General features: G+C 40.5%; 1 protein-coding gene and 1 pseudogene across 2 annotated transcripts in view; one reads left to right on the top strand and one right to left on the bottom strand.

Moving 5' to 3' along the window:
- GluRIB (Glutamate receptor IB) overlaps window positions 1-26,552 on the top strand; it is a 502,734-nt gene that overhangs the window by 264,959 nt on the left and 211,223 nt on the right. The gene's annotated exons all lie outside the window — the stretch shown is intronic.
- On the bottom strand, window positions 7,337-8,484 carry LOC135713011 (uncharacterized; annotated as a pseudogene).

Here is a 26,552-nt window from a genome sequence, read left to right as displayed (position 1 = left end):
GAGTGAGTGAATGTGGTTCACGAAGCACTAGAAGCCTTCAAAATAGACGCCTAAAATTGATGGAAATACCCAAAATATTGTCAATGGCGTTTGCGTCACGATCTGAATAAACACAGACTAACCTTCTCCAGAAATCACGTTTCGATCTTGGTTTCGATGATGATTCGAATAACATGCATCAGTGCCAAACTGGGACTGCAGAAAACTGCCGACAGGTAGCTTCAGAAGCTGTCAGTCAGCTGGAAACTGACTGCCTTCCGAGCCATAGCAGCGGTTTCATTCGGCGAAAGGGTCAACTGTTCCAAAAAATCCAAGCAAGCGCATATTAACTTTCTCGCATCAGAAGGGAAACTTATTGGGAACGATTGAGCTTATGAGCAAGTTATGCAGGTACCGTGCCGATTCAAATTTCGGACACTTAAACTCGAATTTCGGACACTTTTAATAGTTGATTATCTCGGTCGAATATGATCCACATGTCTTGTAAATTTTAAATTTTTTTGTCTAGTGCCCTCCACGATCATCTAACATTATTACTTTGTTTCTAACTGGATGTAATATTTAATTAAAAATGAAAGTGTCCGAAATTTGAATCGTCCGAAATTTGAATCGGAACGGTACACATCCTGATTAACTGCTTCCAATGGATTATAGTTCCCCTTATAGAGGATGCCACGCAACTTGTTGATCCAACGCAGGAGTAGAAGCTCGGTGCAATGATCGTGCAACAAAACTATCGAAATATGAACAAATTTTGACGTTTAACTTTTTCCAGGCACCATTAATGCCGTCATAAAACTAAACGGAATAGGATCAAGCAAAATGGCCTTAGATAAATACAATTTAGTCTGCAAATTATCTTCATTAAAGTCAAATTAAAATGTCTTGTATTTGTAAGCGATTTCATGAAAGCAAAATAGCTTTTTCACAATTAGCCTATGGAAAATCAATTTTTATGCCACCGCCATATTGCTATTATTACATTTATTTTTAACTATCTTCGTTTTTCAAGATGTTTTTCCATGAAAATAACTTCAATCTCATAAATTCATCACTGAGCCGCAATAGAGATTCCAAAAATCATTAAATTATCTCGGCTGGACGCAATGATTGATATAAAACATAACTATACGTTGTTTTCTAAATTAAAAAAAAAATTAGTGAAACCAACAATTTCTGAAGGCGGACCTATTTTTTGTGATCTTTCGAAGCACATTTCACATTAGATTTAATCTGTCACCTAAAAATAGACCACAAAATGAGCTGTGATAGTTTTGATAATTCTTTCACATTAGATGAGGAAATTTAAGAAGATTTTTGAAAGATTTATTTTTGAACAATGATTTTGGCAAGATCTGATGATATTTATGTATACATTTTTATCTTGATTCATGCTTTATTTTCAGTGCGGTTAGCAAGCGTCAAAGGCAAATGGCCCAAGTTTTGATGCCAAATGGCTTTTATTGTAGTTTTAATAAGGATTTAAAATGGTTTTCAATGCTTTCGCCGCATAACCTTTTTGCAGCAAATCAATCTTGAAGTGCCTCGAAAATATGCCCTTCTAAACCTTCTTCGGGGTGGGCCAACTAGACAGATTCTAGTCTTAATGAGGTTTTGGTGGATGTAATAAAGACAAAGCTGTCTTGACCAGGGTTTTATGAATGTTGTTTTATAGTAGCCTTGTAGTATTTCATAAAACGTAAAATGTTACTTGGGTTGTTCCTTATAGTTAGGCCCTTATTTTTGCAAAACTCATAGGCGAATAAACTCACGCACAAGATTTGAGTTTTTGAGTTTTTTTTCCGAACACTGGTTCCTGTGAATCGAATTATTGAATTGATTGAAATTCCGAATGCTCGGAGTTATGAAATATTTAAATTGTTTAACAAAGGTTGAACTTTTGCCCACCATTTATTTTCCGAACCTACCAAGCAAGCAATGCATAAATCTTAAAGCACCTCTCGATACACTACCATCCCGGAAGTATGAACAAAATTCCTAGGAAATGGAAATGGAGCAGACCTTCCGAGAAATATCGTAAGATTTGTTGAATTTATAATTCTATAGCACCAGCGCAGATAGTACCCGGGGCAATGAATTTCAAATGTAGCAAATAACAATATGCCTGGAAAATTTCCAGTGGAAATACAATCACTTAGCAAATCAAACGCATCTGATAAATCATTTTGTATCATACAATTTTCGTAAAAGTAATAACGCTTCAGGCACTGCATTTGAATACCATTGAAATAGAGACGATAAAAATCGAAATACTTTCAATTAATTCAACCGAACATGCACAAACGCATTTCGTGAAACAGCACAAATCCATTTGATAAAATCATGCCTAAGGACACTTCCCTTCGCTTTCACCCGGGTTATGAATAATTAATAGAATTTGCTTTTTCAATTATTCACGGGAAATCAATTGGTGTCGAGCGTGAAAATAGCACTGCAAATCTCATCTTTTTTTTCAATCTTCTTCAACAAATGATCTGAGCACACCCATTCACACAATTCCCAGGATACAACAAAAAAAAGAGGATAGAGTCATGCTCATGCCTCGCTGCCAACTCCGTTTCCTACCCCCCAGGGCCAATTGAATCGCACAGAAAGCAATTAAGTGATACGCAAATCAAAAGTGAACATAAATCGCACCCAGTACATCTCCTTGAGCTAAAGCTTTCTGTGTTGCTCAGTCCAATTTATGTGTAGGTACGTTCCCGTTGTGTGGGACTAATGCGGCAAGTTCTTGAGCGATGAATGCTAATTTGCATTCAGTGACAGGGCAGAGCAGATCGGGCGGAGCTGCTCTGTCTTGCTTCTTGGTTTTTGCTTCGGGACTTTATATTTCCCAGGATCCCACTCGAGCAGATTTTCCCGAAAGGGAGCCAGGGCTGAGTGGGGAGGTATTTGCAATACCGTCCTCGGAGCGTTCGCTACAAAAAGTACGACTGCTCCCGCGTGCTCCCGTCCAATTCTATCGCATTCCGAAGCAACTCAGTGGAAAACGAAAAAAAAAAAAATAAAATAGTAAAGTGGAGCGAAGAAAAACATCTTAGAATCCTTGAGGAACGCAACTGCTCCAGTGCCTGTTTTTACTCGGCTACGATTCTCTTTCTTCGCGCTGCATTTAACCGAGTCTCTCGAGGGGGAATTTTATTTTAAATGAACTTGTTTAAGCTTTTCATATTAATGAGGCAAAATAAATAGACATTGCCACTGAAGAGGACGAAACTTTAAAGCGTTTTATTATCAGCGTCGTCGTCGTTTGCCACGGGTCTGCTGAAGGTACAACTCCTCCGCCCGCGGGCGACCTCCTTCGGATGATTTTTGTTCTGCCTATGTCAAACAAGATTGGGAAATTATTCTGTTTGACTTTGTGACCGTCTTCATCGTTATGAAGCAGAAAGTGATGGACAAGCGTTGTGAATTCAAAATCAGGATCAGATCGTGCTGAATCTTTTCTTTTTTGCGTTTAGCCATTGGGTAAATGAACAATTTATTAGAGGGCCTTTGTCGGTAGAGTACAATGTTTGCAAACGATTGGTTTAAGCAAATGGGTTAGTAAGATTCTTAAAGATACCAAAATATAATTTAATTCTGAGCGGGAAATGCTAGCCGGAGACTAACGGAAGGCATGATCAGAAATTTTATACCTCAGAAAATCCCGGCGGCGCCGACTGGGATTAAACCCAGGCCTTTTGTGGTGCGAAGCAATCACGCTTACCACTGCACCACCGGCGTCACTATGATCATGTTCTTTGTAGAGATTTTGAGATTAGTTTTTGATATTTTCTTAGCACTGACATCATAGACATACCGTTCCGATTCAAATTTCGGACGATTCAAATTTCGGACACTTTCATTTTTAATTAAATATTACATCCAGTTAGAAACAAAGTAATAATGTTAGATGATCGTGGAGGGCACTAGTCAAAAAAATTTAAAATTTACAAGACATGTGGATCATATTCGACCGAGATAATCAACTTTTAAAAGTGTCCGAAATTCGAGTTTAAGTGTCCGAAATTTGAATCGGCACGGTACCTTATTATATTTTTTTATATTTAAAAATATTTTTTACGGATTTATAAGAAACATTTATAACTTATTTTCAATACAGCCCATGTCAAAGTTTTCGAGCCATCATCTCTAAAAATGTCTTATGCTTGATTCTCTTTCTACCAGTATTTATATTTCCTCGCCATTTTTGGCTACCCATGAGTTGAGAAACAGCTGATGGCTCATTTCGGTAGCTCCTAGGAATCAGGAAATACATTTTTATTTTATGTGACCAAATAGTTTCATTTGAATGTTCATGTTTTAACTTTCTTAAATTCATTTAATTTTCCCTTGGAAGTTTCTTCCAATTTTCCCCTTGAATTTTCTTTCACATCCGCTGTAATTTAGATTCTGATTACTCCTAGAATGGTATTTCAACCTTTCTCAGAAGATTCTTATGGCTTCGCTAGAAACATTCTTCCGTCTTCTCCAGTCAGCTTTTTCAACTTTCCCGGAATACTGTTCTAACTTGCCTTCGAATATTCTGCCAACGATGTCACGATGTTTTCAGAAAGTTTCATTAAATTTTTCCCAGAAGTTTCTCAATACTTTTTTTACTACAAACATTGAAATTTACTAACATTTATTGAAACTTTCGTACAAAATGTAACTTTCAATTCAATTTCCATTCTGATGATCTGCTGTGCATGATATGGCGACCATACACTAACAGCATATTCCATGATGCTGCGAACAATTGAGCAGAACAGTCCCTTGAGAGCATATACATCGGTGAAGCCACTTGTATTGCGACGAATAAATCCCAGGGCCGTTTTCTGGCATGCTCTCTGAACCGGAGTTTACTGTTCACAGCGATCCCTAGGTCACGTATTGCTTGAACACGTTCTATAGCCTCTGATCTAATGGAGTATTAAAACTCTGTTCGGGATTGTCGGCGAGAAAACGAAATGACTTTGCACTTTTTGGTGTTAAGTTCCGTTCCATTCTCACAGCACCATAGTAGAAGCTCGTCAACATCGGCCTGAAGAGCACAGCAGTCCAGATGCGATGATATCACTTTGTATATTTTTAGATCATCAGCGTAAAGCAGTAGGCTCGATTTCAGCCGATAGCACAAATCATTCACGAACAATATAAAAATCAGTGGTCCCAGAATGCTTCCTTGTGGGACACCTGACGTGATGGAAAAATCATGGGAGCAAGTACCGTTTTATTTGACGAACCGGATAGGTAAGAGCGCAGATAGATTGATCCGGTTCTCAGCAGTCCGAGCTCTAAAATATCGTTTTCGAGCTTTACGTACGACGTTACGGAGATGCTGTAACTCAGATGTCCACCACAGATGCTTGAACGAATAAGGTCTACTTCGTCTACGTTGAACAAGTTCCTCCAGAATGTTGTACAATTTCTCATAAAATTTACGTACCGTTTCATCCGAATTTTTTGCACGTAACATTTCAATCCAATCGACGTTCATGATAGCGTTGTTCAATTCTGGAAAGCTGCGCCGTTGAAAATCAAAATCATTGACGATGTTTGAGTCACTAGCATGTTGCGTCGATGCGAAGAACAAACGGCTTATGTTGGCTGTCGATTCTGAGGAGCGATAACGGAGGTTCGAGATGAGCTCAACAAGGTTTGGTTCGTTTTCAAACGCCAAATCAAGTGTACGACCATTCGAATGAAGCTGGCTGATGAGCTGATGCAGACCGTAGGCAACCATACATTCAACCAAAGCGATTTACTGTTCAGTAGAAGCGTTGGACGGAAACATGCTATTGACATCTTTATCATACGACCATACCAGCTGCGGTAGATTGTAATCACGTTCACAGATCTGATGGACTGCTGCAGCGTGCGTTGAGTACCATTCCGGTGGTGAGTTCGGACGGAGATAGATTCCACAAACATAGATCATCGCCTTATAGAGTTTAACACAAACAGCGACTTGCTCGATATTACCACAATTTATGAGCTCTGCTGTACTGCAGTTGAGGTTGGCTTTACCCGCAATTAAAACTCCACCACCACGCTGAAGGTGGCTAGAAGCTGCACTGAGATCACAACGAAATACCTAGTAGTTGTCAGCGAACTCAGAGCCAGCGATATCAGGACAAAGCCAAGTCTCTATGAGTACTATTACATCATATAGACAGTAAAACAATTCCAGAAAGAGCTCGTTAATTTTAATGCGAATACCTCTTACATTTTGGTAACACACCGTTAAGTATTGCAGATCGGTTCCATTCGAGCATACGGGACGGTTCGAGATATTCTGGCTTGATCCACAACGATAGTCGTCTCTGCGTTGCTCGGAATGTTCGGAATGGTGGGTCCTGTCTTGGGTGATACTGCGCCAAGTGGAATCCAACATTGCTTTCTGCTTCAACTGTACGACTTTGTTCAACACAAAGTTCAAATATCGCACATCTTTTCCTCTAGGAACTAGCTTCACGATTTTCAAATCAGTGAATCCTAGTCGTTGTCGTGCTAATTCTGCTACACAGTTGTCAGGAGTTTCGACGGATAGGGTAGAGCCCTACTACGTCGTAATCGCCCATTTTAAGTCTATCGATCAGAAAAGATCAATAATATCAATGATGTCACCATGCACAAATCAATAATAGGTTTCTTCAGATGCTTTAGTTCATTAGCTACAACATAAATCCTATTAGAGTGCATTGTATGAATATTTACGCTCATTGTTCTCAAAACAAAAGAAGCGCTCCTAGCGAATCCCCTTTTTCTACGTTTATCCGTAGGACGAAGAAAATCTTATGGCGTTCCAATGCGTTAGGACGGAATTGAAACTCGTAGGACGAATTTAGAATCAAGAAGCAGTATTAGATTATGAACAATATCTCATCAATTTGTGGCTCTTTATCGAATCCAACGGTACGTATGGAAAGGTGAATAATTCTAGAAGTCATCTTTGACATAAATTTTCCATCTTTTGTTCAAACCCGTTCAAAAAAAAGAGGTAAAGCGCGGATTGTGCTTAGTATTACGGGAATTAGATCAAAAACCCTACTCGTGATATGAAGCAGCCGAAATTATGTTATCCTTTCAATCGTACAAAATGGATCGATTGTTTCGAAAATGTGGATAAATTTGTGGAGGGAAATTTGATCCCACTGCTGCCTCTCCGGAAGACATAATTGACCTGGGATTTGAAGACAATAAGCAAAAACAATAATGAAAGTATTAAAATCATGTGGTCATTTTATTTGCATCATAAAACATAAAAACTAAACATGTGACTTGTAAGTCGACTAAACAATCTTTTAAAAAAACATAAGAGAACCACCATTTACATGTGGTCCATATCCTCAACGTCTGTTACTCGTTCTTTCAATTGTTTCCCCAATTGATCTTCCTGTACCCTAACCGATGTTTCCATAGCACTGATCATCGATTCGCTTACTTTGTCCCTCAACTCCAAGGCCTCAAGGCGAATCTTGAATGTTTTCATTGATGCAGTCAAGCTCTCCATGTTCGACTCAATCACATTGAAAACTTGGCGTAGACCAACTACTTCTTCATGGTAACTATGATTCAGAGTACGCACCACCGTAAGCTCTCTGCGAATAGCATTCACATGAGGTCCTTCTTTCGCCCGGAACAGGTGTGCAAGATGCTGTGGAGGATGGTCTTTAAGGGATTCTCTGAGATGAGCTGGAGAATTCAAAACCGAATTCGACCAGAACGACCATGCCATCCTATGTGTCTCGAGATGATTTCCGTGTGCTGTTCTCAGTTCATTTGCCAACTCGACAACAGCCTGTGTTGTAGCAGCACCTGAGTGGTCCCGTTCAGATGGATCGATCAAGCTCTCTTTCACAGAGTTCCAAATAGTACGGTTGCTAATCGATCAAGAGTACATATGCAGGAGTAGCGAGATATCCTTATCTCTCGAACTCTGCAACAGGCTGCTGCTTTCTTTAAGCTTATCCAATGGATAATGCCTACGGCTCGACTGGAACAGAACGAATTTTTCGAACTCCTTTTCAGTGGGTACTTCATTCACTCCCCACGCTGGATTTGTTGTTCCATCAGCATTCGGTCGAAAATTACCTCCCTAATCAAGTGCATCTTGGCTAAACCCCATACTCTATGGATCAAACTTTCTGTTGTGTTGGCCGAAATCTGCCACCGTGCCACAAAGGATCCAGAAGATTGGCCTTTGAACTGACGCGTATAGACCAGTAGAGTGCAGGCAAACATATGCTCCTCTGATTGATCCAATTCGCTCGTCTCGTTGAAAGAATTTTCCGTCCCTTTCCACATTCCGACTGGCACTGTCCTCGACAGTATCATCACTAGTGTCATTGAGCGGATCCAGCGTAGCTTGATTGTTCCATCCATCCGGCGCATCGTAATCAACATCTCAACTTCTGGATCGGCTTCTGGGTCATCCGTATCGCCCACAGCTTGTTCAGGAGAATCATCGCTATCCATTTTCTTTCCTGTTCAATTGAAATTTTCTGTTTATGGGAGTAATCTTAAGAAAAAATACTCAAATACTTACGATCGAACGGAAAAATCAAAACAAATCAACATTCGACTCGTATCGACTGAAAACGATGCACAACCAATACAAAGAAATGTCAAAACAGCATGTATAGTGAAGACCGTATAAATCGTACCCAGTGATAAAACATAATATTTATGGAAGAATTTTATTTTGATATTTGTGCTCAGAATTGTTCGGAAACTATCTAACTGTTGATGTTGGATGAAGTTTAAAGACTCAGCAGTCTTATTTTGATAAAAAAGTTGATTTATTTCTTTAAAAAAACTGAATTGTATAACATTGAAACAAACCACAAACATACAGAAATTATGGGTTCTGCTGTCGGACTTTATTTTCTATCTTCTACTGGAAGTTTTTTTCGAATGTCCTGAAAACCTTCTGGCTTTCATCGAATTGAAGGTGTCTGGATTAATACAGACCTTATCATGTAATTTATATGCCCCTCATGTGATATTCCCTGGGCTTACCTTGTGTAGAGCTCTAAATAAATTATTAATTTTTCTGGAATATCTTTTGACGTAGGACTACGTCTTTAATTTGTATACCGGGGGTCACATTAAAAAAAAAACAAAATTCAGACATGTAACGAAAAATCCCAAACACGGATGTAACGACAGAGCGCAAATCGAACACACGACACATTGAGCATGCTCACATGCATTCTCGGTTGACCGCTCATCATTTCATAGACAGCATGACTAGGCCGCCGTCATTCGGTCGTCATCGACTTGCACTGATGTGCAAGAGTCAAGTAGCGCTAGTTGTTCTTTCACAACAATCTAATTTAATGCTGATCGTAGCACGTCTTGGTCTGGTGTGAATGCTGTCATATAAGTGCAACTGGGAACGCTCTGACGAAATATACTCCAAAAGGCCTAATTAGCTATTCTGCAAGTATAAAACAGACTGTAATTCAGTAAATCTGATCAGTTGAAATTTCATTAGCATTAGGACAGCCGTCACAACTAATTTGAAAGACCCAGAAAGTGGACCCAGACAGAATGAGAAGCATTATCAACGGCAACGACATCCTTCGAACGTTACACAGCTGCTGCCAGGAAAGCCAACTGAGCACGCTGTCTCTGGAGATACCCAAGTACACCAGTTTGTTCGCTTTGATCCAAAATGGTAGAACCCTGAAGGACTTGGACATTGGAGGTTCTCTGAGTAGCTTCACCATCTTTCGGACGTTCCACTGCAGCCGTTCCCTTAGGCTGACTACAACATTGGTCACCTGTAAAATTTCAACCGCTGTGAAATGGTGTAAGCACGCCATCCTGAAAGTACCAGCATGTAAATTGCGTGGATCCCAAAAGGCCTTTTTCATGGCCACTATATTTCTACGCTATAGAATTTCTTTTATGATCTCTAGATGGTGGTTAGAACAGCATAGCATAGCATAAACCAGGTTGCACAATGTCGTAGGTGGTACGAGCTCCAAACTTTTGATAAGAAGGAGACCCACCTTCATCTGTTAGATACTAATTTGTGATTCATTACTACCTCTTAGAAAAAGGATGTGTCTCCCTCCAACAGACCAGAGCTTTCATGGCCACGTTCTTGCATCTGGTGGGGAAAGGGGAGAAATGTTAGTCCGACACTTACTTAAGAGAGATGCAGAGAACTCTACGACCCCTCATAAGTGTCACGGGAAGGGTGAGTTTTTGTTAGTAGGGAGGGTAAGCCATATGATACGCCCAACCGGCGTTGCTGGCAATCATTATATCAAGCATTTAATGAATAGAAGCTGTAAGTAGTTTATCTGTCCGTTGTTGGTGCCCATTACCTACACATATTATTCAAAACAGTCTTCAGATTTTTGAATAAAGAAACGTTATCAGCTCGATCCTGTTGCGATTTTGCGCCTGAAAATGTTAGTTGATCCTAAATATATGCACAGTTCATTCTGATCAGTGTTGGAAAAGTTCGCGATATTTCATGAAGTTCACCAAGGGAAAAGTTCGTGAGTCATAGTGAGTTTTCGCGAACTTTTCCATCACTGATTCTGATGGATAGGAGGTTCTTATGTGTAAAAGGTTATTAATACTACGTGGAATCGTAGATTTGAATGAAGATTCGTCCTTGGCCTAACTCCCACTGTCTTATGGAGAAAAACTGCCTGCAATAATTTCTTATGAATGCAAGAAGCTTGAACCCGGGAGTTGGAAAGTGACAGCTCTACCGCAGCTACAATAGCTCATTTCAAGAACACAAGCATTCCTAAGCAACTTTCACACATGATAAGCCCCGCTCCAATACATTATCGATGCAAATATCGAAGTTTTGAAATGATCGTTTTTAATTAGATGGATATTTCCTATCGAAAACAGAGGAACGAAAAGGTAAATAAACTTAGCTGAGCGTAACTACGCGTAGGCGACAGATAGGGGAGGGGGTGGGGGGGGGGGTTTGAAAACTGTGACGAGCCATACAAAAAAAAATTAAGGTTCATACAAAAAATGTGACAAAGGGGGGAGGGAGGTTGAAAATAGGCTAAATTTGCGTGACATAATTAATGGACCATCCCATATGAATTTCATAAGTGCCACTTATGAAAGATTTTTGTCGAACATAAGGTAGCTCTTATCCACGCGTTGACAGACAAGTTGTCCAGGCACAGGTCTCGTAATCTCAACGTCCATGGTTCGGTTCCAGTTTGCTCCGTTTAATTATTTTTTGTCGGCATTATTTTTCATAAGGCAAATCTATGATCTTGTGGCTAAAATTCATAAGTGGTTCTTATGGAATTCTTACGTTCTTTTGCCTCGGTGTAGCACGTTTATGCATTTAGTGTTAGTTCTCCATGCACTGAAGCAAAAACAACAGCAATGGAGATCGCTGAAGTGTGATTGTGTCAGTGATTTGTTTTCATCAGGAAAATTTTCCGGTATGAAGTTTTTTTTTCTTGATGAAAACATTTTGCGTATACGTATGCGTGGCGTAGTGTGCGTACGATAAACGTCATAAATTTCTATATCAACAAATAGCGCCAACATAAAAAGTGCACCAAAAGGCAACAGCGATTAGTACCTATTCGTTCCGTAACCTCCAACTCCAACAACCCTTTCGATGGACACCAGGAAAAAAACAACAAACGGTTGTTTTCAGGGCCACCAATTTAAAAACGGAAGGAGTTATGATAATATATTGATTATCGATCAATCAAAAGAACTAAAGGCTCAACATATGTATTTGTTCCGGCCACTAGCGGTCCTACGTCAAGCTTTCGTCTCCCTGAAATTCTCCTAAGGGATGGTCCATTAATTATGTCACGCAAATTTGGCCCATTTTAAACCCCCCCCCCCCTCCCCCCTTTGTCACATTTTTTGTATGAACCTTAATTTTTTTTTTGTATGGCTCGTCACAGTTTTTAAAACCCCTCCTCCCCCCTAAATGTGTGACATAATTAATGGACGTCCCCTAAGTATAATTTCTCGGCCATTCAACAACAAGCCAATGCTTGAAATTGATGTCTGTTGATATCAAATTTCAGATAACGGCAAATATTGTTGCCGATTATTCTTACTTTCCTAGCCAGGGGCCCTTGTATAGGAGGACGAATATGTATACCAATGTATACCAACGGAAACATAAAAAAAACGAGTAAAATTCCAATTGGAACGTATAAATTCATCAATCAGAGGAAAAATCCAACTTTGTAAAAAGATCTGAACGCCGGAAACAAATTACAGCTTGAGTAGATCAAAAAACCAGCCCTCGACCCAATCAAGGTGGGTCACCGTGCCCCGAGGGCTCTACCGTTAGAACCAGCCATCAATGAAAAAAAAAAACAAAACACAAAAAGAAACAATCATCCCTCCTCAAGGCCGTCTGCCTCAAGCCTCAGCCAGGCCGGGTGCTATGAATGTTATCATCCGGATTCCGAGAGGATAAGCGTAGCGCAATAAGCGAAAATTTACGTCCCATCATTTTCCTAGATCTGTTTCCAAAACCCTCCCCAATCAAAGTTGAGGAAATAAACCCCAATCTCTGGTTGGCAAAAAAAGAAGAAGAAATTCCGGAAGGAAAAGAACAAACACACTGGAAACCCAGATGGACGAGAAAAAGCACTCATTTGGAGCAAGTTTTTTTTTACTGCTGGGGTGGAGAATAAATCTACATTAGATCGTAAAATAAGCATATAAAGTTGGATATGCCGGCATGTGCGTGTCTGAAGCGTAGGACACAGAGAGTGAAGGCATATTTTCATTTTACTTGTTTTTTTTCCCCCGGATCTGTCCACTGTTTAGGATGTGATTCTTGCGAAAAAGCTTTTCAAGCTCTCTGCCCGAACGACCGGCATTGAAGTTGAGCGATGGGGAGAGGGATGAGAGGAGAGATGGACACACCATGTGTGCCACTCGGAAAGGCCTTCCTCTAGCATACGTCGTCATCGTAGGTAGCCGTTATTGTTGTCGGCAGGGCAATGCAGCTCGAAAAGGGAAGAATTGTTGGAATATTTGTTGAATAGATGATAGCTCCAGAGAAGAGTGCCCATTCTGCATTGAGAGGAATGTACGAACAAGTTGAATATTTTTAGAATGAATGCATTTAGTCTGAATGAGGCTCGCATATTTCCGGCAAGAATGAGCTCATATTAAATAACTGGTGAAGCTGGGGAAATGCTGCACTTTTAGGATGTGTTAATTCTTTAGCCTTGCTTGGCTACGCAACTGATGATTGAAAAATATAAATATTGTATGCATCTTCCTACTGTAGGCAGTCTGTCATTTAACGACTGTAGTCGAAAAAAAAAAAATGGAACAGACAAATATGACCACCAAAAATTCATTTTAAGTTGGATATTGTTGAAACTCTCAGGTAATAAATAAACACATATTAGCTATGTTTTTGCAAAGTTGGGTTATTCAACCTCCCGCACCTTGGACTTAACGCAACCCATCAAATCCTGTGCAACACTTGCGCCATCCCCAAAAAAACATTGGAAGGCGAATAAGAGCTTATTCAGGCAAAAATATGCTTCTTCAACTCAAAAATGACTTATTCAGCCCTTAACCAGTACTAATTGTTTTTTTGGGTATTTTTTACACACTGTCATCCACTCTATCTTCAAATACTTCTCGTTTTTGAAGACCTTCCGTGTTTTCCGGAGCTTGCCGTTCATAATCGCCCAGAATTTTTCTATTGGGCGACGTTCTGGCGAGTTTGGTGGATTTGCCTCCTTCGGCACAAAAAGAACATCGTTGGCTTCGTACCACTCCATCACCAGTTTCGCGTAATGACACGATGCCAGATCTGGCCAAAACAGAGTGTCATCTTCGTGGGACCGAGCTGTCCAGCAGCCGCTTCTAGATGCATTCTTCTTGATATATTTGGTCGTTGATGGTGCCGGTCGTTATGGGAGCTACTTGGCGTCCGCTTTAATGTACTCTCGTGGTCCATTACGATGCATTTCGGCTGCACCAACCACTCGCGGTACAGCTTCTTGGTGTGGGATTTGGCCACCGTATCACCTTGAAGACAAGAAGTCCGGCCCGCTTCATTGTGTACTGGACGAACCAGACAGAAAAATTGACCTTTTTTTCCACGAATCGAAAGGTTCGGATTGCGTTTGAAGTAATCCCTCACCTTACTTGCGTTCACGGGGTCGGTCGTCTTCGCTTTTCTTCCGCTGCCATCTCGCCGCTGGGTTGCCTGGGTCACCTTAAACGATTTTACCACACGGGACACACCGGGTTTCGGGATCCACCTGTGGGACTGGCCTGGATTTTCCAAGACTGCTCCCATAATTTTTTGTCGAAGCACTTCTTGCTTGGAAACCATCTCGATAACTACTTGAGAGATTGTGACGAGATTTTGCACATGTAAACATTTCACTCTAAACTACTTTTACTCAAAATATAATAAATTTTAACCAATGCACAAGGAATCAAAAATAACTCCAAATGACAAAATGACAAGCGATCAGCGAACCGAATGATAACGCTATGTCAGAACTGGAAAGCAATAATGATATAATATTCTTCCTTTTTTATGACAATCAGCCCGTGTGGCACAGCTCACTCGGGGCGGTAGAAGAAAACGAGCAAATTGTTGGAAAGCTGCTTCACGAAGTAAAGCCGAAGATGATACACGTTTGTTAATGGGATTTTTTTTTTCGCTATGTCTTTTCTCGATTTCAGTCAAGCTATGTCCTCATCCGTGTATATTGCAACAAAGCAGGCAAGCAATATATCATTATCCTTCTACCACTCCGATCGAGCTATTTTACAGAGCAAGTTTGTCATGGCAGTCATAGCAACCGTATTGTCTGTATCGTTGGTTGCTTTATGTGTTTGGATTGCCAATGTACAATCTTTAGCCTCCGATTGCCTTCACGGATGGCCATTTCCAGGGTGGTTACAAGAAATCCGTGGTTTATCAAATGAAATCCGCTTGATTGTCTGAACTTAGTTTGCCGATTTTTTTCAAACAAATATAATGAAAAACTGACAACTCCTACAATAAAGTGATGTATGGATGACTTCTAGGAACTTGTTCAAGTTTTTGAATAATGATGCTGAAGAAAATGAAATTTATTTATTTATTTCATTATTTTGTGAAGCAAAGTAGACTACATAAAATGTCTACAATGTGTTACTTACATGCAATGCATTTTTTCTATTTCCTTTTAGTCGAGTTTTTATTTGGTTTTTGGACACGTTGATGTCAATTTCTTTGCAATTTATTTTATACAGGTGCATCATTCGATTGATTGGGCTATTTTTTTGCGTAATTTGTTCGGCACACAGCAAAAAAATAATTTTGATATCACATCAAAGTGGATGCACTACAATCATGTCGAAAATTTCATGTAATTTTTATGACCACATAAATAAACAAATGCAGTAAAAGCAGCGTAATGTCAGTTCATGCATTGTATTAATGATAATTTTGTCCTTTTTAGCAAGTAATATTACACCATATTTTCGACATGATTGTAGTGCATCCACTTTGACGTGATATCAAAATTATTTTTTTGCTGTGCATGTGTTTTCATAGAATAATTTTTGAGTTCTCTTGTAGTTGTAGTTGAGGGTCGGCCGCATCAATGCGATGATCAAGTGACTGAGGTCTTTAACCTCAACCAAAGAGATTTTGGAACGTTAGTATTGGCGCATATTGTCCTAAATCACTTCAAATTTACGGCGTTTTGAAAGTGGATGTGACAAAAAGCGGTCCAATTTCTCAATCTCTGAGAAAAACGCGATGAACGGTTGTCCTCGTTGCTGCTTTCGTTCCTGGATTCTCGATCGAGTCCTCTGGTCCATGTTTGGGTTACCAAATATATACGTGATCGATGTTTAAAACTGGTCCTATGTTTACAATTCATCGACTAACGTAAAAAACCAGTCAGATGTTGGACCGTCTAGCAGCATGTGAATATCCCGCAGTAGGATTTTCCTTGGAACATCTTCTCGATCGGCTAAATTTTTTTTTTGCTTTGTACAAAAAAGTTTCTACGGGCATCGATCTCTGATCACCTGAAAACCGCAACTTCCATTTTTCAACGCGATTTTGATGACCATGTCTACACAGGTGACCTTGCCGTGCGCGTGGATGTCTGAGCTTATTTCCATGTCTAGTGTTTTCATAGATAGGTTCCGAAGATTCATCTTGCTCGCTGATTTCCGGTGTTCAGAGTCCACCTCTTCCACGATTTCGTTGTGATCTTGGATCGTCAGCTTCTGGGTGCCTGTTTCTTGGTACACATGCTTGCCGTCGTCTATCGGGTCCCTCTTTGCTGCTCGTATCGTACTCGTTACCTTGGTAGATGTTCAACGGTTTGATTTTAGGCTGCTTCTTGGTTTGACGGCTCGCTGGTTTTGGTCCCAATCGAGGCACCAAATGCGTACGCTGGATTGGAATTTGTGGAGTACGATTCGTTCTTGGCTGCAATTTGTTTAAGGGAGGTGGAAATACAAAAGGGTTTGGATCCTTGGACGCCTGTCTCCTTTCTATTTTGTTCAACGAATGTTTGCTTGAGGTATTGCTTGAGATATTGTGAATGCCAACTCTGCCATTACCTTCCGCATATTACTACATTCTTCTCGAGAAACTTCGAATTTTGGATGATTTTCGTGGAATTTCTTTGGTTGTTTTGGGATAGTTGCATGTTCTTGCACTCGAACCATTTCAGTCAGCCAACTTTCTTCCCGCCCAAAATTTAGGAAAATAAGAGCCTTCCCCTGAAAGGTCACATACAGTCGGGCAACCCTATCCTTGGTAGGTGGTCTCCTTCGGGAGTGGCGCTTAAGCCACCTTTACTTTAAAAAAACGGGAAGACTGCATGGTTGAACCGTTACAAGGGGTCTCATAAAAATTTAGTTGAAAGAGTATAGCTGCAGATTCTATGCGATGAGAAATAATGTCATTCATAAAGAAAAGCACCGCAATTTTTTTTTTTTCTTTGGTTTGTTTTTTCCGTCGATCTTGTTTTCCGTGCTGAGCACCAATGCTACCGACGTGCCAGGAAGGCAGCTCCCACACCTGGACCCTACCTATCGACCCATCAACTCATGAACCGGGGACCAACGGCTTTACTTCCCATGCCTCAAAACATCCCGGCGGCGCCGACTGGTATTGAACCCAGGCCTGCTGGGGTGAGAGTTAATCACGCTTACCACTACACCACCGGCGCCGTTACAGCATTGCAAATTCACGCCGTTCGTTTAGTGTTTGTAGATTGATGAGCATGCAGCGTGCTTCATTGGATGGTAGAGGAAATGCAGTCAAATTCAGTCGTCGAAGATCATACAAAATAAATTGCTTTTGGACAGATTCAATGCGTTCTTCGTATATGGCTGTGTGGGCTCCATACAATGTGGCAGTATTCCAGAATAGGTCTTACATATGTAGTGTACAGTAATTCTATAGTGTATGGGTCCTGGAAATTGTAACTGAAGCTCTTAATGAAACCCAACATGTTATGTGGTTTGCTCATGATAGTGTTATAATGTTCTGCAAATGTAAATTTGGTGTTCAGTATTACGGCTAAGTCCCTAAAAATTTTGCATTTGTCTACTATTTCGTTTTCTAAATCAGTGATTCGCCAATTGCTCCTTGTGTTGAAAATCAGTTGAAAACATCGCTAGACAATCGTTTGGTGCTAAACCCGAATAAGTGCGTTGTTATTTCTTTCACAAGAAACCAGAGTCCGCATATCTACGACTATTCTTTGTCGGATGTTCGTTTTAGTTGAGAGAGCCTGGAGAAAGATTTTGGGGTGATCTTGGATTTCAAAATGATATTCAGTAGACACGCCTCTTATATAACAGAAAAGCTTCGAAAAACCTAGGTGTGATTTTCCGTGTACCCAAATATTTCAAAGACATCTACTGTTTGAAATCACTATATACTGTGCATTTGTTCGAACGGTACTAGAACATGGATCAGCAGTTTGGAATCTTTTCTACCAAAATGGATCCGACAGGATAGAAAACGTTCATCGCAGGTTTCTTCGCTGGGCCCTGCTTTGAGTTGAGCTGCTACCTTATGAAAATCGGTGTCAGCTAATAGGTCTGGACACTCTAAGCGTCAGAAGAAATACATCCAATGCTCTCGGTGTTTCTGATGGGCTCTGTGTGCGTATTGACTGTACCACTCTACTGGCACCTCTTCAGGCATGAGTGCGTAATTGGAGAAATAACTCATTAATAAGATTTCGTTTCGTCGTTCCAACTGTTGAAGTAGAAACAAGAACGACATTGAAGCAAGCCATGCTATTATTAATTTGTATTCTCTCAGAAAATAAAAGTTAGTTACTGTTAGACCACCAACCAAGCAGGTTGTACTTCTCTTTAGGTTATGGGCCCAGCGCTTGGGTTGCCAAGAAACGGATCAACAACGGAAGAAAATTTTCATTGAAGCCAGGTAAAATGGAGAAAATTCAAGTCCCGAAGTTGAACGGAACGAATTACAGCAGCTGGAAGTTCAGCACCGAACTGCTGCTGATTCGTGAAGATCTATGGAAATACGTCACCGGGGCAAGACCAGAAGCACGAGCTGCGACGGAACGTGACCCGGGAAATGCGGCCGCTATCGAAGCCTGGAACTCTGGGGACCAGCGTGCACGACCGACAATCGGTCTTTTGATGGAGACAAACCAGCATGGTCTCATCAAGCAGCCGAAAACGGCTCGTGAAGCGTGGGACAAGCTGAAGGACCATTTCGAGAAGCCGACGTTGACATCGAAGGTATCGTATTTGCGGAACTTGATTTCCAAACGGTACTGTGAAGGCGAGGACATGGAGAAGCACGTGAACGAAATGGAGGAAGTTTTCGAACGTCTTTCCGTGTCAGTATTGAAGCTGGACGAAAAGCTGCAGGTTGCGTTGGTGCTCAGTAGTCTACCAAAATCGTTCAACACGCTGACGGCCGCGTTGGAGAGTCGGGCGGACGATGAATTGTCGCTGGAGCTCGTGAAAATCAAGCTTCCGTTTCCGAAGAAGTTTAAGAAACGATCGAAAGACCCTTTGGATCTCATCCACGTGGACGTGTGTGATCCGATGAAAAATGTCACACCAGGAGGATGTCGGTACTATCTCACCGTCACCGACGATTATTCTCGCTACACAAATGTGTTTTTCCTGCGGGAGAAATCGGATGCTGAGGAGAAGCTGAGAGATTTTGTGATGGAAGTGAAGACGACGTTTGGCCGACCGCCGAAGAATGGTGGTGAGTTCAAGGACAGGTCACTGGAGAGTTTTTTCAAGAAAGAAGGAATCAGGCAGCAGTTCACTACTCCACACACCCCGCAACAGAATGGGACAGAAGCACTGGAAACATTATCAATAGCAGAGATGCTCGATTTTTGCCGACATGCAGCTTCCAGGACGAAGAAGATGACAATGGAAGTAACATTTACTTCCCGTTGACCGACAATTCAAAAACTAATAATTTTCCTATCGTTGCAGGGGACGTTCTCGGTGAGCCAGCTGACGATGGGGAAGAACTTGTGTTGGAATCCCAATCGGAAGATGATCAATAAGATACATCAAACGAATCATACGAGGACGCTACGCTCACCGAGCAGCACAATGCCGATGAACGTACCCTCAACGCACCGAGAGATCCATTGTCCACGTGTATCCCGATACGTGCCTCAAGTCGGTCAACGAAAAGGGTACCGTCGAACCGATTCACTGAAACCAGCAAGCTGATGAGTCAGCAACCGTTCGAGCCGACGACGCTAGCAGAAGCACTGTCGGGTGCAGAGCGTGAACACTGGAAGAAAGCGATGGACGAGGAGTATGCGTCGCTGCAGGAAAACTCCACATGGGATATCGTCAGCCTTCCCACCAATCGGAAACCAGTAGCCTGTCGGTGGATTTTCAAGAAGAAGCTGGATGAGGACGGGAATGTAGCAAGATATAAGGCCCGACTTGTCGTTCAATGGTACAGCCAAAAATTTGGTACTGACTACGACGAGGTCTACGCGCCGGTTGCAAAACACGCCACGTTCCGGGTGCTCCTGTCGGTAGCAGCACGCTGAAAGATGCAGGTGAAGCATGTCGACATCAAGACGGCGTATCTGTATGGAGAAATTTCGGAGACAATTTACATACGTCATTCACCAGGGTACGAAACCGGAAGTCCAACGGATGTATGCCATTTGAGGAGGAGCTTGTACGGCCTGAAGCAAGCATGAAGGGTTTGGAACAAGACCATTACCGACGTTCTGAAGAAGCTGGGGTACGAAGCAACGGAAGCCGATAGCTGTCTATTCGTAAAGACCGGTCGTGAGTTGTCCTTCATCCTACTGTATGTGGATGATATGTTGATCGTCACCGACGGCGTCAAGGAGTACGAACGAGTACGGAAGCAGCTGGAGCAGAAATTCAAGATTTCGTGTCTGGGTGATGTAAGCAACTACCTTGGGATTCGTGCTGAACGTGATGCTGATGGAAGTTTCTTATTGTGTCAAGACACGTACATTTCGAAGATGCTGACCACGTTTGGGATGGAACAAGCAAAATTGTCACCGATTCCGATGGACCCCGGATTCATCACCATAGAGCAAAAGGAGGAGGAAATACCATCGACAAATACCAGAGTCAGCAAACCAACGGAACGTGACTGGACGGAAGCGAAACGAGCCCTGCGGTATTTGAAGGGTACTGCTGGACTAAAGCTGCGACTGGGAGGAAGAGGCAATCTTGAAGGATACGCTGACGCTGACTGGGCGGGCTACCGTACGGATAGAAAGTCCAATTCTGGATTTCTGTTCAAGCTTGGCGGAGGAGTAATTAGCTGGACAGCTCGCAAGCAGGAGTGCGTGACCTTGTCTTAAACCGAAGCGGAATATGTCGCACTTGGCCACCAAAGAGCTTCTCTGGCTGCTCAAGTTAATGCGAGGACTAGGCGAGGATATTCAGCAACCCATGACCATCTACGAAGCCAACCAAAGCTGTATCAGTATGCTGAGTGCCGAAGGAGTGACGAGACGAACAAAGCACATCGATACCAGGTATAACTTTGTCCGGGATTTGTACGGATCAGGAGTCCTCAACATCGTGTATTGTCCATCAGAGGAGATGTTAGCGGATGCGCTGACAAAAACACTAGGCCGAATTAAGCTGCAGAAGATACGGGAGGAGATTGGCTTGCAGAACATCGTCCTTGAGAAGGAGTGTTGAAGTAGAAACAAGAACGACATTGAAGCAAGCCATGCTATTATTAATTTGTATTCTCTCAGAAAATAAAAGTTTGTTACTGTTAGACCACCTTCAAGCAGGTTGTACTTCTCTTTAACCTCCAAGACCAACTATAGTGCAAACTGTGGAATTCATGGCCTTCTTCGAGTACCCAGACAACCAGAATGCACGTGTATTCAAAGTTGTTTTCGTGATATATGAACATATATACAAACAAACAATTCGTATATAATGCAAAGAAATGGCTTATACGTACAAAAGTGAAGGCCATATACGTGAATATTTTAATATAAATTTAAAGGAGTTGATTTAACATCATATGCGATTTAATCTGTAATAACAAATTCATTTTGAAAAGTCTTACGATGTAATCCGATTTAATTTGAGATACAGTACGACTGAAAAATGAGTCATCGCATATAAGTCGGAAATTTGCATTCTATACGATTTAACTTAAACAGAATGCGAGGTATGCCATTCTTATACGCGATTTTGATTTAAACTGTAGCAATTTACGATACTGTCTGTACATTGATATACGACTTCTGGTTGTCTGGGTATTTAATAGAATAGCCTGTATTTTTGATTTCTGTTTTTCCCGTGAAACGTTGTTTGTGACTGCTTTCAAACGATGCGATAGGTTGCCGGAGCAAAGTCCAGCATCAAAATGACAGCAAATTGAAATCAAGTTTTGATATAAACATCAAAATGAATTCATAATTTGATTTCAGTTTACGCATTTGACAAATTGATACCTAATTTTGTTTTCATTTTGCTGAACATTTGCTTTTCAAAAAATATGTTGTTGTGGGTTTGTTTTCAATGCCTTAGCATAACATCAAATTGAATACTTGTTTTGTTATCAACAGGAAAAATGGATATCAAATTTAGTTTTCATTTTGCTCTCATTGAAGCAGAAATAGTTTCCAATGTGATGTCACAGGAAGATTTGTTTGCTCTAAATTTTCATATTATAACCGTTAAAACGAATAAAACGACAGCAACCTGAGTAATCATTATCAGCGAAATCACAACATCAAATTTAGATTTCAATTTGATCTTAGACTTTGCTCGGGTGACTTTCCACATTGTTGTTCATATGAAGGAAGATCTCGATTTAAATTGTATTCATACCTAATTCTATATCGATACTTTTAGCTAAGAATGCTCAGTAGCTTTAGTAGTATCGGATTTTGGCTCAGTGGTAGGCAATACAATCAATAATATTAACGGGTTTTCATAGGAATTTTTACTCATTTTTTTATTTTAATTAATTAATCAAAGTGAACTTAATTGCTGTTTAGACAAAATTGACTCGCAAATTGTGCTTCATTGGATTCTTAGATGACTATGACCTTCACTGGTTTAGACATTTTATTTAGACAAATTCAGTTCAGACATGAAAAAGGTTTCCTTAAAAGTGCCAATAAGATTAGTAAACATAATTATCTATCTTGAGACAAAATTTATTCCAAATAAAACATTATCATTTTTTAAATTGACTTTAAATTTTAAAACCCGATTTAGTAGGTCTCAAATGGAATTTTTGCAGTATTTTTATTAAAAAAATTGATTATTTCCTAAAAGTCATCCATACAATACTTTTTGCAGGAATTGTCATTTTTCCATTTTATTTTTTGAAAAAAAAATCGTTAGAAAAAGTTTGGCCTTTCTCAAATGATAGTCTAGATAAATTTTGGAAAAACTAAATATGCAAGTAGCTAACTTAGTCAAGGTCTACACTCCCAGAAAGTTTCATTGAAATCTGAGAGGGTGCTGCCAGCTCCGAAACGATTTACCGCGAAATGCGATGTGTCTCAGATGTTTTTTTCCTTTTTTTATTTTCCGTCGATCTTATTTTCCGTGCTGAGCACCAATGCTACCGACACCAGGAAGGCAGCTCCCACACCTGGACCCTACCTATCGACCCATCAACTCATGAACCGGGGACCAACTGCGGCGCCGACTGGGATTGAACCCATGCCTGCTGGGGTAAGAGGCAATCACGCTTATCACTACACCACCGGTGCCGCTACCTGACCAGATGATATGATCCAATTTACCGTCAAGCATTGTCTGCAGCGCGTGATGCTCGAGGGCTCGAGATGGCCTTTTCTAACATCTACATTTTCAATTTGCTTAGGCATAAAATATTAAACAATGTTTTCCACGAAGCTTCAGCTTTCAAAGATAAACTGATCTACCTGCCATCAGGCACCATCATAACTGCTGTCAAACACCTACCTTTTTTTTTTGCATCGTTTCAGTTAATGTTCTCCGAAATCAAAATGCTTTCTTTCCATCATTTGTTTCCAAGGCACAACTTTGGTACAGCCCAAAAAAAAGTAGTCTCGCTGTTATGTAATTCAATTTTGCTTCCAAGACGAAAAACTCAAAGTGCTTTGGCACACACACCTACCCGTCCAAGGTTACATGCTTCAACATAATTCACGTTTTTGTCGTATAAAGTACACACGGTAAAGTTATTCTTCGTTTAGGCTAGGAAAACATCATCGGCAAAAAAATGGAACAGGAACTCAGACTTTGCTTGAAATTGCTAGCATGACGAAACGCGACTGCCTGTGTGATTTTCCAAGAATGAAGCAACTTTCACCCAATGCATCTCTGAAAAGATTGTTCCATCATTGTTGAGGAGTTCATCAAAGATTAAGATCGAACAAAGCCACAATGTGTTATAGCTGAAACAGTTTCGGTGCAACGATGTTTCAAATTGGAATCAATCATTTACAATTCCTGCTCTGTAAAATGCAATATTCACGCTTGTTTAGATCAATTTTTGCATGACTTAATATTTTCCCATTGTACCCGATCTGAAGCAATAAGCAGCAGATCATCGCAGAGCCATAACCCATTTCTACTTACCGTTCTCGCTGTAAATAATAAACTCGTCCAAATTAAAACCGTAAATTACTTCCTGACAAGCTGCACTCAGTAGGTTCCCGCGTCTACTTTATCCACTGACCTGAAAGATATCATCCAAGACCATCGTGAGCTGGCAAACCATCAGCGCTGCACCAGGCAACCATAAGACATATTTTTCACCTTCGTTAGCCTTGTCCATAAATAAAAGCTCATAAACTATGCAACTCATTCTTTTCCGCTTGCCGGTCGTCGTCGTTGGTGAAGGAGTGTAGTCAAGCCAACACAACCCTTGGTCCCTTCCTAGGATGGGTTGGAACAATGCAGCAAACCTACATATTTTGATTTTTATTCTTTCTTTCTCTCGGGGTCTCACTTGCTCACTACCGGAGGAAATGCACCAACCCTTTTTTTTTCGCTCATGCCACCGGGGTCATGGCAGTAATTCTCGCCAACTTATTTTCCACTCGACAGCCTCGGGAGGGGAATGGTTTGGGTGTTTTGGGGCGGTGAAGACGGCCCATCTCCCTTTGGAAGGAGCAGCTTTCTTTATTTCCTTGGGAGAATATTTCGTCTTGAATAGGAAAGAAAAGGGAGGAAGAAAACGACACATAATGAAAAAACTAGTTTGCTCCATATTTTACAAACCACCCACGTATGTGGGTGGAAAGTGTTTTTTGCTCTTTGGGTTTGAAGTAATATGAAGACGTACGTGAAAATTAACCAGTGCCGTTGGTCAAACAATGCAACAGAATGTGGTTAAAATGCATGAAGTAAAAATTTAAACAGTAGCAAATTGAAAAAAGCAATTATTCTAAGCTTTTCACTGTAAACTCAACTTTTGTAAAGACTCATTTGCCAAGAAGAATTTGCTGATCCGAGTTTTCGTATGCAATTATTTCACTTGAAATTCACGTTCTGTCTAACTGACACACCAATCGTTCCATATTTATTTTCCATGAACAAGTGTGAAAGCGAAGAGTGGTGGATTAAAAGCTTGGAATGGCATCAACAATGAAAAAAAATAGACTTCAGAGATTGTTGCGATTGGAAAGTCTTCAAACGTTTAAAGCTTTGGACAGCAACTTTTGCTGAAATTTTAAAGCTTTTTCGGCATCTTTGATTGTAATTTTTGTACAGAAAACAATCGATATTTGAAAACGTTAAGCCGTTAAAAAGTTCAACAATTTATGTAAACTTTCAAGTTACCAAAGTTTACTACTACTCAAAAGTTTACAACTTTCCAAAAGTTTGCATTTTTCATAAACTTTTTTAATAAAATAATTCAACATGGGTATTTTTAAGTTTATAATATTTTGTTGATTCTCTGGCCAGTACTGCTCCATTGAATTATTTATTGATGCATTGTATAGCAAAACGATATAGAGGTTCCCAGAAATTCGTAACAATTGGTAGTTTTGTTCCATATCGCAAAATATTAAACCAGGCTTACTGAAAGTCCTCAAACTCACTGGAGGTTCTAAAACACTCTTTTCTTGCGAGTTTAGCCAGCCCTCGCCTCGAGTGAATGGCGGCAGGAATATGGAAGAAGTAAACAAAAACTCCTCGAGAGAGAGGGAGAGTGAACTTCCGCGAGAGGATGATTTAACGTGACTCCGCATGACTTTTTTGTTCGACACAAGAAGCTCAGAAATCACCAAGAGTCAGAGAAATGCTGGGCTTAGACTAGGCAAGGGTTGAAGATCAACTCAGTTGAATTCAATTGGCTTGAAAAGTTGAGCCTGGTTCAACTTTTTTCAATTCAAGTGAGTTGATCAATTCAGTTTAATGGCATGGTTTACACGTTAAATTCGCGTTCAAGTCAGTTGAATTCAACTGACTTGATCAATTGACTTGCCCTGTCTAAACCAAGCTTAAGAGCGCGTGATAGAAAACATGAACATGAATGGCAGCAAACCTCGCTCTCATCCCCCTTCACTCACAAGCTCTGAAGCTCAGTGGAATGATTTGGCAGTAGACATTCTACTCCTCACAAAAATGCAACGCTCGGCTCATTTTAAACTCGCGAGTGAGGCTCCATCAAGCCTGTACTAGACCTGTTTTATTATTTTGTCATAAGGGGGACCATTTCCATGTGAGGGTAGTCCAAAAAATCATTTTTTTAAACTAGTTTTTTTTCCAAAATTCATAACTTTTGAACCAGTGAGCCGATTTCAAAAATAAAAATATCAAATAAAAGATCATTAAAAATACTTTTGAAAAAAAATATAATTAAATTAAAAAAAAAAAGATTTTGTATTGTAACACATACATTGTATTTCTTTTATGGTTTTCATGGTTTGTAGATAGAGGCCGCAATATGGTTTTAAATTTTTCCTTGAAAATTTTGGCTTTTTTACATATTATATCACACAATCAGTTATGTGTTTTTTGACGAAGGACTACGTCTGTTATTTCTATATGGGGATCAGTGGTGGAAAAGTTCGCGAAAACTC

This window comes from Ochlerotatus camptorhynchus, unplaced genomic scaffold (genome assembly GCF_037179485.1).
Source record: "Ochlerotatus camptorhynchus isolate MF236.1 unplaced genomic scaffold, CSIRO-AGI_Acam_v1.1 ptg000530l, whole genome shotgun sequence".
Taxonomy (NCBI): Eukaryota; Metazoa; Arthropoda; class Insecta; order Diptera; family Culicidae; genus Ochlerotatus; species Ochlerotatus camptorhynchus.
Note: the sequence above shows the minus strand (reverse complement) of the source record. Positions and strands in the feature narration are given on the sequence as shown.